The sequence below is a fragment of the Pocillopora damicornis genome, chromosome 14, assembly GCF_964200805.1.
Source record: "Pocillopora damicornis chromosome 14, jaPocDami1.2, whole genome shotgun sequence".
Lineage (NCBI taxonomy): Eukaryota > Metazoa > Cnidaria > Anthozoa > Scleractinia > Pocilloporidae > Pocillopora > Pocillopora damicornis.
The window spans coordinates 15,543,680-15,558,210 of NC_142683.1; the positions used below are offsets into that span (position 1 = coordinate 15,543,680).

A 14,531-nucleotide genomic window follows, 5' to 3' on the forward strand; every position below is an offset into this window, starting at 1 on the left:
TTGTACCCCTCACCAACGCAGCACCACAATTTCCTTAGAAACTAAACCCATTTATTCATGCGTTGTTAATTACAATGCCTGCAGCTGGTGCAAGGCCAAAAGCAACCAAAATATTCTTAATAGACTGCGCTTGGAGTAGAAATCTCCCAAAAACTCAGCATACTTCGTATGCACATACCTTAACATTACTAAAATACTTCTCGAGCGCTTCACATAACATTATTCTCTCACTTTCATACGATCTGGTTAGCTATACTTTATTTTTATTATTTTTACATTTTTTCCAGTCTATCGAGTTTATGTTCCATATAAAGCCGTTTTCTTCTTGATTTGTGTTCTTTGTTTGAAAGAAATTTGATGATATGAATTAACGTTTAAGCGTTTGACGAAAATGAAATACCGTATGCATAAATCAATTGATTGAACAGCTCGTTAAAAGGAAATGTGTAGCAGCGAGAGAAGAGAATCGAATTAACAATCAGATCTTGGGAGTTAAAGGGTTTAAGTCTTTTGGAGTGATAGAATTATCATTAGCTCTTCGGATTAGATAGAGATACTCTACTAGATTACATCGTTTTGTAAAGAATCCTTTGACGGTGGCATATATGCGTTGATAACGAAAATCTGAAAAGGAGAGGCGAACATTAATTAATATGACATGAGCCGCAAAAAATGTTTAGTGAAGACGTACATCAATCAACTAAAAAGTATTCCTTGGCGCTCCTTCCTAGTTCCCAGAAAAGAGTATGCGTAACCTCCATGCTAAAGTTTTAAACTGCTTTCTTCTATGAAGGAGACTGTCAGCGTAGCTCAGTTCAATGAACAATAGCTTTGTAAAATTAGTTTAAAACATTTCCGCTCGTTTTCTACTCACTTGGAATTAGAAATGTGAATTCAAACTTTCTGCTTCCTTAGAGATAGATTGTGAACGCAGTCTCGTCTGGCTACAACGATCGCAAAACACCTTAGCGATCTCGCGTTTACCAATTTGTTCACCTTCCCTGGAAATGGTTTCTTGTTGCTGTTCACCTTCCTCGAGTGTATCATCAACGACACCACTATCTTTTACTGCACCTACAAGAGTGGGCATCTCCACTTGTCCTGTTTGCAGTTGATTATCAAGGACATTCGTCTCCACCATACCAGTCACTTCCGCCTGCAGGCCACTGAGGGGGAGGAGCAGGGCCAGGAAGCAGGAGAGGGACAACTGTGGACTTTGTTGCCATTCCTTGAAGTATCCTTACAAATGCAGGACATACTGAACTAAAAATTAAGATGTATGGGAATGATTTTGAATTCAGAAAAATATTGCTTTATTTTTCAAAAAAATATTTTCAACCTGGCAACAATAGAAGAATATCTTCCATTAAAGTAATGACATTAGCACAAACAGATGACTTTTGCCACCTCAGGTCATAGTGACTCAGAATAGCTACGATCTCATCTTACTTTATTATTTTACTATTATTTCTTAATCCCGACCGACAAACCAAGAACACCACACAATGATCTGGCCAGGTCTCGAACCCAGACCTCATGACCCGGAGTCCAGCGCACTAACAATTACGCCATCGCGTCTCCCTCATAGGGGTAAAATAACTTGATTAATAAGGTATTTTTGTTGATAGCCAACAGGATCGGATAAGAGGAAGACACGTAACATGTAAATCGCTTTTTAAGAATCTGTTAGCTTGGTCAGTCGCTAATAAGCCCATGAAAGGCAGATGACGAATTAAGTTTTAAAAGCATATGGAAGGAGATAAAACATCACTTGTTTGACTATGGTGAAACCTGAAGAAAAATAAGTCCTTACCGGATACACCTATGTGTTCAATATGATTTCCTTTCTTCGCGGCGAATTACATCCGTTCGTTTTCTCTCTGGCTGTAGCTGGATGCAGTTCAAGACCATGCAAAAGACCAGGGTTTTAATACAGAATCAACAAACTGATCTTTTTATTTTTGAGAGAACGTGAGAAAATACAGGTATTCATGCCAAGTCTAGGCGTAAAAAAATAAACAAAAAGAGTTAAATTTCCTCTCAGTTACTGGCTATATTTGCCCTTCGTCTTCAATAAGACAGCAAGTGTTCAAATGAGCCAAAAAAGTTGAATTTTTACTCTAGCAGTAATGAATATTTCAGCTACTATAACTTCTCTGTCTATATACCTTAGTGTACCTCATTGTATCAGGAGCCCATTCCTGACTATATTCAATGCAATTTGTGTCTTATTTCTTTATCGGACGGTGTTCAATTGACTCTTTTTTACACAGTAAATGAAAAGTAAACAATTTCTATCAGCCAGCAATTAACAAGGCGTTCCTAACCTTGAGTTCACTTAATTACGTTGTCCTCAACTCAATTTTAAAACTGTGACATGGCGACAAAATTGACTCTCTCTTCAGCATTACTCTTTTCATAGAGGAGGGAGGGGAGGGGGGGGGGGCTTCAGAAAACATCCCAGCTAGGAGTCGATCAGATTTAAAATCTCAAATCGATTTGCTTTCCCTCGTAAAATAGAGAGGCGATCAAAAACATTAATAAGACCCAATTCCTTTGTAATTTGTGTTTGATCTGACTCCCCTCCCCTTGTACACTCTAATTGACCAAATCATTTTTTATCCCTCAGAACTAACCTTACACCTAATACTTATATTAAGAATGAAATTTCCTCTACAGAACAGTCGAATTTAAGGTATCGTTTTGCTTCCGAAAGCTTAAACATTCGGAACTGCTTTGAAATAAGCTGAAGACTGTGGACTGCTAAACCTACGGGGAGACTATGTCATTATCAATCAGCTAAATTTTTTCAAATTAGCGGAATTCATCACTTGCGGCCCCGTCTCACACTGAGAAATAGTATTAGAAATAACCCGCCGTTAAGAACTGGAAACTCAGCATAATTTCCTGTCTCGTTGGTATATATATATTTGTAAAGCATATAAACCATCCTTTATATACTTTACAAATTTGCATTATAGGCGTGGCGGTAAGTTAAACTTTTTTGTTCAATTGAGGACACGAGTTCATTACGTTTATTGAGTGGTGAGAATTCAGGTCGGCGATGATAAGTAATTTTTCTTTGAGGCAGAGGTTGAACCTCTACCTCAAAGAAAAATTATTTGCTGACCTAAATTATGACCTCAAAGAATTTGTAATTCATATCCAAATGTCGCAGCTTTCGATAATTTTAGATGTAAAAGCTATTAAAATTTTTCGGTTTGATATATTTAATTAAGAATTAATATACTTCAGAATTATCAAAAAATTCTCAAATGACATTGATGTTCAATGTTGCCATTAAGAAAATTCGTTAGGTACATTAAAGGCTGTTATCACCGGATGTCGTTGACAACAGCACTGGAACGTAGAGTAAACATTTGAGTCTGAGTTCCTTTCACAGCCTTTAACAGTCCTTTTATTAGATTTGTGTGCACTAGAGACGTCAGCAGAAAATAATGGAACAGTATTATTTATAGTTTCGAGTTACGCATCGCATTCATTTCGAAAAACATCCGTCCTCCAGGTTTCCCCGCCGAGGTCGCCGGTGAATAAAATTAATGTATTGGCAGGGGCCCATTACCCGGAGCCTCCATACCAATTGTACTCTTGAGTCAACCCTGTCATGTATCTCTTTATTTTTAGAACTGAGATACGTGTGTGTGTGTCTTGTTGTGGATACTGCTAAGTCTCTTGATTTCTTTGTATAACTGGCAAAATGAGAGTAAAATTTATTATCTAAAGTAAACGCGAATAGAATTTCAATTATTTAGAATTGATAACGATGATCATGAATGATTTTGGTTCAGACTTTTTGAGTCCAACCCAAGAATTCAAGACATGTTTCCCGCCTTAACGAGTTAGAAACTTGAAGGCGTAATCAACCCTCGATCTCTGTATCTTCAGTTCATACGAGTCATGACTACACTGGAAAATGCTGTGTTTTCTTTATACGACGCGGAGGTTTTCATCGAGTATTTGATGAACCTTGGAGAGAAACATAAAACATGGCCCCTGAGGCTGGAACATTTCGATGTATGTATTCTATTATGCCGACCAAGGCTACTTACGGGTATATATTTTTGTATAATGCTGTAGAGTAATGTAAACTACAGAAGAGGGAAGTATAGAGCTATCTAGGAGTACATATCGCTGTTTATGATCCATCAATTTGTTTTTGCTCGCGCGCGATTGGTCTAAACGCAGCAAGCGACTGAAAATCCTCTAGCTAAAACTGGGAGATATCCGAGAATATAACCCGAGCGATATTCCCAAATTTTCAAATCTTACATCCACCACGATAAGTCTTCGTTTCAAACTTAATTCAATTCAGGATAAGTTAGTATTATCATCTGAGTTGATTACGTAAGCTGAAAGCTTACGTTTTGAGCGTTAGCCCTTTGCAATCGCTCTGACGAAGGGCTAACGCTCTTTGTTACCCCTTTAGTCATTTGATTCAGTAAGTTGTTCATAAACATTTTCCACGTGCGTTGCAAAATATTTGAAGGATAATAAACACAATAGCCTCTATTTTGCGAGAAAATACGTGCAGATATTTGCCTTTGGACATTGTCTGTCCCTCGAAGGTCTCAGTTTTCGTATCTTGGAACAGACAATGTCCGCGGACAAATATCCGTACTCATTTTCGCGCCAAATTGGAGAAATTATTTATATAGCGCTGTATGGTGATGTGAAATTCGGTGGAGGGAAGCATATGGCTATTTAGGGGTACATACTGTTGTGAAGCGCTATATGGTTACTGCATTTTACGGATTTACAGCGCTACTCAGGGGTTTAATGTTGTATTGTGCTGTATAATGATAAAAGTTGCAGTAGAGGGATGTATAGTGGTATTTAAGGGAGGGGAGAGAAGGGGGTATTGGCGTGCGTATTGGAGGAGTTTATTCTACGATGTTGGGAGACATGGAGTCGAATGATCGACGGAACGTGTTTGCTCATAATGAATCTCAACTAGTCATCGACTATCTCTCTAAGCACGTGCACTATAGTAACTTATCCTTTCTTAATCATTGTTTTGTCAAAACTCTTTTCCAGGGTCTTCTCTGCGTCTACATCCGAGATGGCGGCTACCGACTCTATGGAGTCTGTGAATTGTCCTGCCGCTATCTTGGATTCGCAATGTAGGTGGACCCTGGGCGAGAGTTTGACCCATTCCCAATCAGATGATACATATCAAACTCATGGGGTACAAATAGTCTTAACATGAATGTGGTGACCACGCCCACTTCAACACCCCACTCAAATCGAGTGTAATTTTCGAATGTTTTACCATCGTGCGGATTCTCTACGGAAAAAGCACTCAATGTACCTCAGAAATATTAAACTATAATATTGTGGCTTTCTATTTTGCTAGTTTTCTAACTTGAAGGTAAAGTTTTTCCCTCGTCATTTCTACCTTTTCTCCGAGCGGTTGCGTGAAATTAACAAGGCGTTTTCGATCAAAACACGACCGAGCGAAGGGTCTCGGGCGATATCTCTTTTACACAGGCGCAAATTTAAAATGTACCACCAGAATCAAAAAGAGGAACAAATTTCCTTTGTTTTAATATGTAAAGTGTGGAACAAAAAGCAGATTTGCCTTCGTCAAATGGCGTTTCAAAACAGCTGTATCTTCCTCCTTTTGATTTTTCCTGTTTTGTAAGCGTGAAAGCAGTAGGAGAGGGATCGGGAAACTCAGAAAGCGCTTCGGGAATTAATCTGCCATCGTTTACTTACAAGATAAACAAGTAAGATTTGTGAAGTTCGTTGAAGTATGAAGTCTAAATAAATGCCTTTTTAAAGCTTGTTTGCTGGATTTTTCGTAAACTTCCCTGATTAATTTTTCGTTTCAGCTTACTAGTCTATACTATTTCAAAGCAATGTGAAGACGAAGACGGAGAACCATGAGTCGGTCCTTTCAACAATCGTAAACAAAGTGTTTGGGCAATCAGGTATACGAGATGTAATAATCAATAGCCGCATATCAGAAGTCTTCGGAAAGAAAGTATTCTGTCTTCAGAAAGCTGTCAAGAAAGCTAATAATCGTGGCGGAAGGCAATTAAACGGGCCCTCGGTATCGATTTAATATCATATCGATCTCAATATTATACAGTTTTGTATCTTTCTTCCGTGGATTCGCCTTTCTAACGGGGGTGTATGTTGAGAATTCATTGCAAAATCGCTTTGTTTTTTTAATTTCCCTCTTTGACCTGTCCGCCATTTTGAAAATTCGTAACGGAGAGCATGCGCATTACGTGGGGTTAGTGGTTGCGTACATGCACCTGGAACCGAGAAAAACAAATGTTCGTCGCACTGGGGAAAGAGTTTGATATGGAGAAGCCTTAATTTGGACATTGAAGGACTCGTTTCCAACAAAATGCACCGATTATGTCGCCGAGCCTTGGAGGGAGCTGTTCCGCTTTATAACTGCTACTATGATGAGAGGACTGAGGAGAGCAAACACTGGCACGTGAGACTTAAAACTGAGAGACCATGTGGCCTGGGAATGAGTTGAGGGGAAAACTGGGATTTTACTGGAGATGACTTAAAGAGGACACCATCCTAAAGTGGACAAAATAAGCATGATAACAACTACTATAGGGGAGTAAGGAGGTATACGAGTTGTAAGAAGCCTAACGTTGCGCGAGGATTGAGACGAGTGAAAACTAAAACAGACAAGGAGATAGTCGCGTCTAATGAAGCGTGCAGAAGAATAAAGTTGAGTGAGATGAAAGAAGTGCGCGTAAAGATGGGAATAAAGGAAAATTGCGATTAAAAAAGGGAAGGAACCAAAGGAAGGAGAAAACAGATGCGAAAATATGAAAAGGTTTAAAAACTTGTGCGCGGAAAAAGGTGAAAAAGGCGCTCACATGTATAGCATGAACACGTCCGTCGGCGTTCAAAACCGCGTGAGAATATGGAGAACGATAGACAGTAAAAGAAAATAATCAAAAAGACGACGCGCGTTTGTTAAATGGGTGGGGGCTTGAAACATGGAATGTTTGTACCCTGTCAGCTACACAGATTATCAACTTAGCGCGCGCGAGTCAAAACAACCATTGAAGTCCACATAAGATTTGTTATCTCTGCATCTCACGCGAATCCTTAGACAAACGATGAAAATCAACGCAGTTTTTGTATTTTATACACTGTATATTTCTCTTACACAAAGAATAGAAAAAATAAAGTACAAAACAAACTGCATTAAATTGTCCAAGGCTTTAAGTAAAATACGCGCTCAACTGAGACACTAAAATGAATCCATTTACTCCCAAGACTGATTATAATTTAAATTCTCCTCACAAAATTAATACACCGACAAACATGGTGTCCATACGATTTAGAGAAGATCTAAACTGGAGGATAACTTTTTGCTAGAAACGTAATGTTACATCGAATTCTCGGAATGAAACAACAAAGAAACATTCTTATCAGTTGAGAGAATTTTTCCTCTGAACTTGGGAGTTCATGAGTTAATTAAACTAAGCTGAATGAACAATTACCTTCAAAAATGATACAATACTTCACACAAATAGCATCAAAATACTTCGCACGAAATATATTGACATATTACAAAGCATATTTTGTTAAAACTGTTCCAGCTTGCATTTAAAATCCAACGCTACATTATACTCAAACATGTGCAAGGTTAACTAGTACATTATATACCAGCATATACCTATGGAAGTAACGAAAATCTGCTAAATTAAGATTGATTTTACAAAACTTTCCCCTTAAAAAGCTTTTATACAGTATATCTTAAACTTTTTACCACATAACGGGTTTTAATTACAAAGCGTACTCTAAATATCTAAGTATAAATTCTTAAATCTAAGAAAGATATTATCAGACATCTTCAAATTGTACTAAGGTAAATTTAAAGAAATGAAAACAATTTGAACAGGAAATTTTCAAAAATTAAAAGTTTATCCTGAGGCCCTGAAACTTTTCAACTACGGACTAGATTTACAATTATTCACGAACCTTTTCACCAAAATAATTCTCATTGAGGACTACATGGCTTATTGTAACTATACCTCTCTGATTTATTGGCGTAAATATTTTCCAACTGGAAACAACGATTTCCTTTTCACGTTAAAAGACACAGCTATGGAAACTTCAGTTACAGTGAACTCTGCGTCGCTGTTTCTTTGTTTAGATTACACGGCAATTTTTAACCTCTCCGTCGTGGTTCTTCAAAACTGATGAGGTTGGAGATTCACAGCTGTGTAGCTGTGTCTTGTTGTGGGTATTGCTCAGTGCCTTGATTTCTTCGAATAACTGGAAAAATGGGAGTAAAATTTATTATCTAAAGTAAAAGTGAATCGAATTTTCATTATTCAGAGTTAATAATAATATTCGTGAAAGATTTTGTTTCAGACTATTTGAGTCCAACCCAAAAATTCAAGACATGTTCCCGCCTTTAATTAAGAGTTTGAAACTTGAAGCCGTAATCAACTCTCGATCTCTGTATCTTCACGTCAGATTAGTCATAACCGCGCTAGAAAATGCTGTATCTTCTTTAAACAACAGCGAAGTTTTCATCGAGCATTTAATGAACCTTGGAGAAAGACATAAAACATGGCCCGTGAGGCTGGAACATTTCGATGTATGTATTCTATTATGCCGACTAAGGCTACTTAGGGGTACATATATTTGTATAGCGCTGTGAAGTGATTTAAACTGCAGAAGAGGGAAGTCTGGTGCTATCTAGGGGTGCACATTGTTGTATGGCGCTGTATTATGATGTAAACTTCAGAAGAGGGAAGTATAGTGCTATCAAGGGGTGCACGATTTTGTAAAGCGCTGTATAGTAATGTAAACTGCAGAAGAGGGAAGTATAGTGCTATCTAGGGGTACACACTGTTGTTTATGATCCACCAAGTATTTTTTTCGCACGCGATTGGTCTAAACGCAGCAAGTGACTGAATATCTCTCTGTAAAAACTGTGTTATATCCGAGAATATCACCCAAGCGATATTCCCCAATTCGCAAACCTTACGCCCACTGTGAAAAGTGTTCGTTTTAAACTTAATTCAATTCAGTGAGCTGTTCATAAACATTTTTTGCTCGAGCGTTGCAAAATAATTGAAGGATAATCCACACAACAGCTTCTATTTTTCGCGAAAATATGTACAATATATAATATGATATTTGTCCTTGGACATTATCTGTTCCTTGAAACTCACAGATTTTGCATCTTGGAACAGATAATGTCGGCGGACATATATCCGCACTTATTTTCGCGCCAAATTGGACCAATAGTAAAAATTCAGTTAAGGGAAACATTGTGCTAATCTATGGGTACACATTGTTTTCAAGCGCTGTAGAGTTGTATAAACTGCAGTTTACGGATGCACAATGTATTGAGGAATGTTTAATATGGTATGGTGCTGTATGTAGATTTTAGCTGCAGTTTACGGATTAACAGAGCTACGCAGGGGTATATTGTTGTATTGTGCTGTATAATGATAAAAGTTGCAGTAGAGGTATTTATAGTGCTATTGAAGGGAGGGGAGAGAGGGGCATATAGACGTGCGTATTCGAGGAGTTTATTCTAACGATAAGGAGACATGGAGTCGAATAATCGACGGAACGTGTTTGCTCATAATGAATCTCTCAAGTTGACATTGACTACCTCTTAGGAAGTATTATAGTAACTTATCCTTTCTTTTAAAATTATCGTTCTGTCAAAACTTTTTTCCAGGGTCCTCTCTGCGTCTACATCCAAGAAGGCGGCTATCGACTCTGTGGAGTCTGTGGATTGATCTGCCGCCATCTTGGATTCGCCATGTAGGTGGACCCTAGGCGAGAGTTTGACCCATTCTCAATCAGATGATAGAAGAAGCTTTAATTTGGACATTGTAGAAATCGTTGAGGGACCTCTTTCGCTTCATTACTGCTACTGTGATGAGAGGACTGAAGAGAGCAAATACTTACACGCGAGACTTAAAAGTGAGAGACCCTATGGAATCGGAATCAGTCGAAAGGAAAACTGAGATTTTACTAGAGATGACGTTAAGAGGACACCATCCTGAAGTGGACAAAATAAGCATGATAACAACTACTCTGGGAGAGTAACGAGGTATATGAGTTGTAAGAAGCCTGACGTTGCGCGAGGATTGAGACGAATGAAAACTGAAACAGACAAGGAGATAGTTGCGTCTTATGAAGTTAACAGAAGAATAAAATTGAGGGCGATGGAAGAGGTGCGCGTAAAGATGGGAATAAAGGAAAAGTACGATGTAAAAAAAGGGAAGGAACCAAGGGAAGGAGAAAAAAGGGATGCACAAATGCGTTAAGTTGTAAAAACTTGTGTGAGGAAAAAAGGTAAAAAAGGCGCACACAGTATTAACACGTCCGTCGGCGTTCAAAACCGTGTGGAAATATGGAGAGCGATAGACAGAGGAAGAGACACAATCGAAAAGACGACGAGCGTTTGTTAAGTGGGTGGAGGCTTGAAACATGGAACGTTAGGACACTGTCAGTTGCACAGATTATCAACTTGGCGCGCACGAGATGAGATCTGTTCTCTCTGCATCTCACGTGAATCCCTGGAATAAGGAGACGGACGATGAAAATCAACTCCGCTTTTGAATTTTATACACTGTATATTTCTCCTACGCAAAGAAGTAAAAAAAAATAAGTACAGTAGCAACTGCATTAAATTTTCGAAGGCTTTTAAGTAAAATACGCGTTAAACGGAGACAATAAAATGAACCCATTTAATCCCAAGACTGATCATAGTTAAATTCTCCTCACAAAACAAATACACCGACAAACACGGTCTCAATAGAAGTTACAGAAAATGAAAACTGGAGGATAGTTTTTTGCTAGAAAGGTAATGTTACATCAAATCTTCGGAATAATGCAACAAAGAAACACATTCTTATCAGTTGGGAGAATTTTGTTCAGAACTTGGGAGTTCATGAGTTAATTAAAATAAGGCAAATGAAAAATTGTCTTCAACTACAAATAAAAATAGTATCAAAACACTTCATACTAAATACACTGACATCATACAAAGCATATTTAGTTGAAACTGTTAAAAATTAAGAAAGGTATTATCAGACATCTTCAAATTATACAGAGGTAAATTTAAAGTAATGCAAAAAAATTGAAGGAATTTTCAAAAATTGAAAGTTTTATCCTAAAGCGCTGAACCTTTCCAACTAAGGACTAGATTTACAATTTTTGTTCATGAACCTTTTAACCAAAAAAAATCCCCATTATTGACTACATGGCTTAATTCATCTGCTTCTCCAATTAATTAGCGTTAATATTTTCTTACAAGAAACAGCAAATTCCATAGCACATACATTGGAAGTCACAGCTATGGAAACTTCAGTTACAGTGAACTCTGCTTTGCTGTTTCCTAAGATTACATGGACAATTTTTAACCTATCGCCGTAGTTCTTTAAAACGGAAAGATAAGTGTTTGATAAAACGAACTAGAACTGACGAAACTCGTTCGATTAATAACAAGGTTGTAGCCAGCTTTTGACTTGTTATAGGCCTGTTCCTTAAGAAAGTTCAATTTTTGTTTCAACATTTGCAAGAGTCATATCATAAAAGCGAAGCGGGCGCAATACAATTGTAGGCCGGGCCTACGGGACTAGAAGCTGGCTACACCTCTAAAAGTCGGTCTAATGTCGGTGACATATGGTCAGTAAATTCAATAACATTATGTGTGATGTTTACTTCTTCAAATTAAGCTTAGAATGGCAATCTTGGCTCTGATAAAATTAGATTGCATTAGAATAGATTGAAAAAAATATTAGTCAATTTCTCTTGTGAAGATAATCTCAAATTGTAACAAAGTAATCTATGATGTAGAGAAATCACCCAAGTTTTATTAACATATTGCTGCAAATTTTGCAAATCAAACTTTTGGAAATAACAATTTGGCCAACTTTTGCAAATGACGAACTGTTTCTTTGCTTATCAAACGCTGAGAGTATAAAGGTAATTAAAACCCGGTGAACAAGCTCATGGTTATGTAAAAGAAGAAACCTTTAAATTGTTTTCCATAAAACTGATTGTGATACAGGAATAGAGCTGAGTGTCATTTTGACGAAAACAAAAACCTCGTAATCTCCTTCAACTACTGTCGGCATTCATAAGAGAAGCCTTGTTACATTTCGTTCTCTTTGTAAGCAGTTAAATTTTAAAGGTAACTAAAAAGACAATTCCACTGATCAAAACATTTGAAATAGACTGATTTTATTTCTTCATCAAGGTAGAGTTACACATCTCAAGTTCTATTTAACAAAAAAGTAAAATGCAATGAAAAATAGTTAAAAATTCTCAAAATAGAGAAACATTTAAGCTGTCCAAGTTCCTACGTGATTTTTTTTGGGATGAGAAAAAAAGACAATTTTCATTTATGTGATTTTACATTTAAATTTTCTCTTCCCTTTGCCATGAAGTTAAGAGTGACGTCATCTCCAATCAGCAAAAAGGGCGCCCAGTGTTTGATGTCGCGGAACTTGTCCGATTCTCTGAGGCTTTTCATGGCCAGGTTCAGTGACTCGCTTGCAGGTTTACCTTCTGCAAGGTGTTGATAAAAGCATTTCATGAACTCAAGAGTAGCCTCGTCATCAATCGCCCACAGGGATACCACAACAGACCGAGCACCAGCCCCCATAAAAGCGCGCGCAATGCCAACCACACCTTCAGCCTTGATCTCGCCCCGGCCGCTGTGGCAGCAACTAAGCACAACAAGTTTGGCCCGAAGTTGAACACTCGACACATCTCCAATTGTTAAAATGAAATCCTCCTCCGTTGGCACAGTAGATATTCGGTCTGGGTTAGGTGTAAGAGCAATTTCGCCAGTTATCATACATCCGTGTGCCGCAAAGTGAACTAAGGAAACGGAACCGAGTCTTTTCAACACCTCACGTTTCGTGGCCTGTCTGCCAGTGATTGGCGTGATATTCAGAATTTTTCCGATCATTTCTACTTCTTCTTTAGCACACGGAAGCTGCTCCAGGACTTTCTCTCCCTCGCTGTTAGTAACCTCGGATACCCACGGATCTCCCACAAGTAACGCACCACTGCTTTTGTGATAATCATCTTGGCAATCGGCAATGAGTCTAAGACTTGCTAACGATGGAGCGACTCGGATTGTGAACGATTCACACAGGTATTTAGAATTACCATCCTTCAATGCAGCATAAGGAGCGATCCACAGGGGTCCATCAGGAATAATGAGTAGTTCATCCCCTTCAATCAAGTCAGCCACCGGCTTCATAACGATATTATACAAAGTGCTCAAGCATCCGTCTTGTTGGATGTGAGGTTGAGGGTTGGCTTCTTCGGTTTTCTCATCCACTTTTGAACGACTCTCCCTCAAAGCATCTAAAGATCGATTCTCGCATCTCACATTAGAACGAACACCAAGTTGTGTAAAGACACCGAGCATGAACGATTCAAAGGACTGGCTAACTCCACTATTCTCTGAAACAAAACCTTTGAGTTTACTTTGTCTTAACCGAACTTGTTTTCCTTTGGAAACAACCCAAAGATTGACGTTAGCTTTGTCCACTGCCTGAAAGACAGTGTTTGATGGAACGTTTTTTAAAACTGTGAAATCTTCATCTTCTCCCTTGTGGTGACTTGTTCCACCACAAAAACTGGATTCCATGAGGTCGGTCAGAGCTTGAGCTCGCCCTTTCTCGGCAACAAATAAGGCTTCATCTACATTACCTTGTTCTACGAGAACTCTCCACAAACCCGTATACGCCATTTGATGCTGATTTCGAAAATTAACTTTCCACTCATCTTTAGATTTTAGAAGTACTCTCAAGGATTCGAATAAGTTTATGCTAGCTTGATAATGTTCAACGGCTTTTGGCAGTCCACCTTGCAACTCAAAAACGCATCCTAGTGAAGAGTAGGCCATTGCCTCAAAGGATTTGTCTCCTACTTCTTTAGCTATTTTAAGAGCTAGGTTGTGGTACTCTATGGCTTTTTCGAAATCACCCACACTAATATAAGCATTGCCAAGATTGCCATAAGCACCACCCTCCCCATGCTTGTCTCTTACTTCTTTAGCTATTTTAAGATGTAGGTTGTGATACTCTATGGCTTTTTTGAAATCACCCAGAAGGCGATAAGCATTGCCAAGATTGCCATAAGCGTTACCCTCCCCATGCTTGTCTCCTACTTCTTTCGCTATTTTAAGATGTAGGTTGTGGTACTCTATGGCTTTTTTGAAATCACCCAGACGGTCATAAGGATTGCCAAGATTGCCATAAGCAACACCCTCCCCATGCTTGTCTCCTACTTCTTTAGCTATTTTAAGATGTAGGTTGTGGTACTCTATGGCTTTTTTGAAATCACCCAGACTAATATAAGCATTGCCAAGACTGCCATAAGCACCACCCTCCCCATGTTTGTCTCCTACTTCTTTAGCTATTTTAAGATGTAGGTTGTGGTACTCTATGGCTTTTTTGAAATCACTCAGACTGTCATACGCATTGCCAAGATTGCCATAAGCTTTACCCTCCCCATGCTTGTCTCCTACTTCT

At 38.4% G+C, this 14,531-nt stretch overlaps 3 long non-coding RNA genes across 9 annotated transcripts in view; 2 read left to right on the forward strand and 1 right to left on the reverse strand.

The window, feature by feature from the left end:
• The window catches only part of LOC149034665 (uncharacterized), a 262,282-nt gene that overhangs the window by 187,873 nt on the left and 59,878 nt on the right, over positions 1–14,531 (forward strand). The window lies entirely within an intron of this gene.
• LOC149034675 (uncharacterized) overlaps positions 1–14,531 on the forward strand; it is a 181,730-nt gene that overhangs the window by 64,724 nt on the left and 102,475 nt on the right. The gene's annotated exons all lie outside the window — the stretch shown is intronic.
• On the reverse strand, positions 479–1,257 carry LOC149034679 (uncharacterized). Its single transcript, XR_016183243.1, has 2 exons — positions 997–1,257; positions 479–624 (listed from the first exon to the last, which is right to left on the reverse strand). It is a non-coding gene; the product is annotated as an uncharacterized LOC149034679 (long non-coding RNA).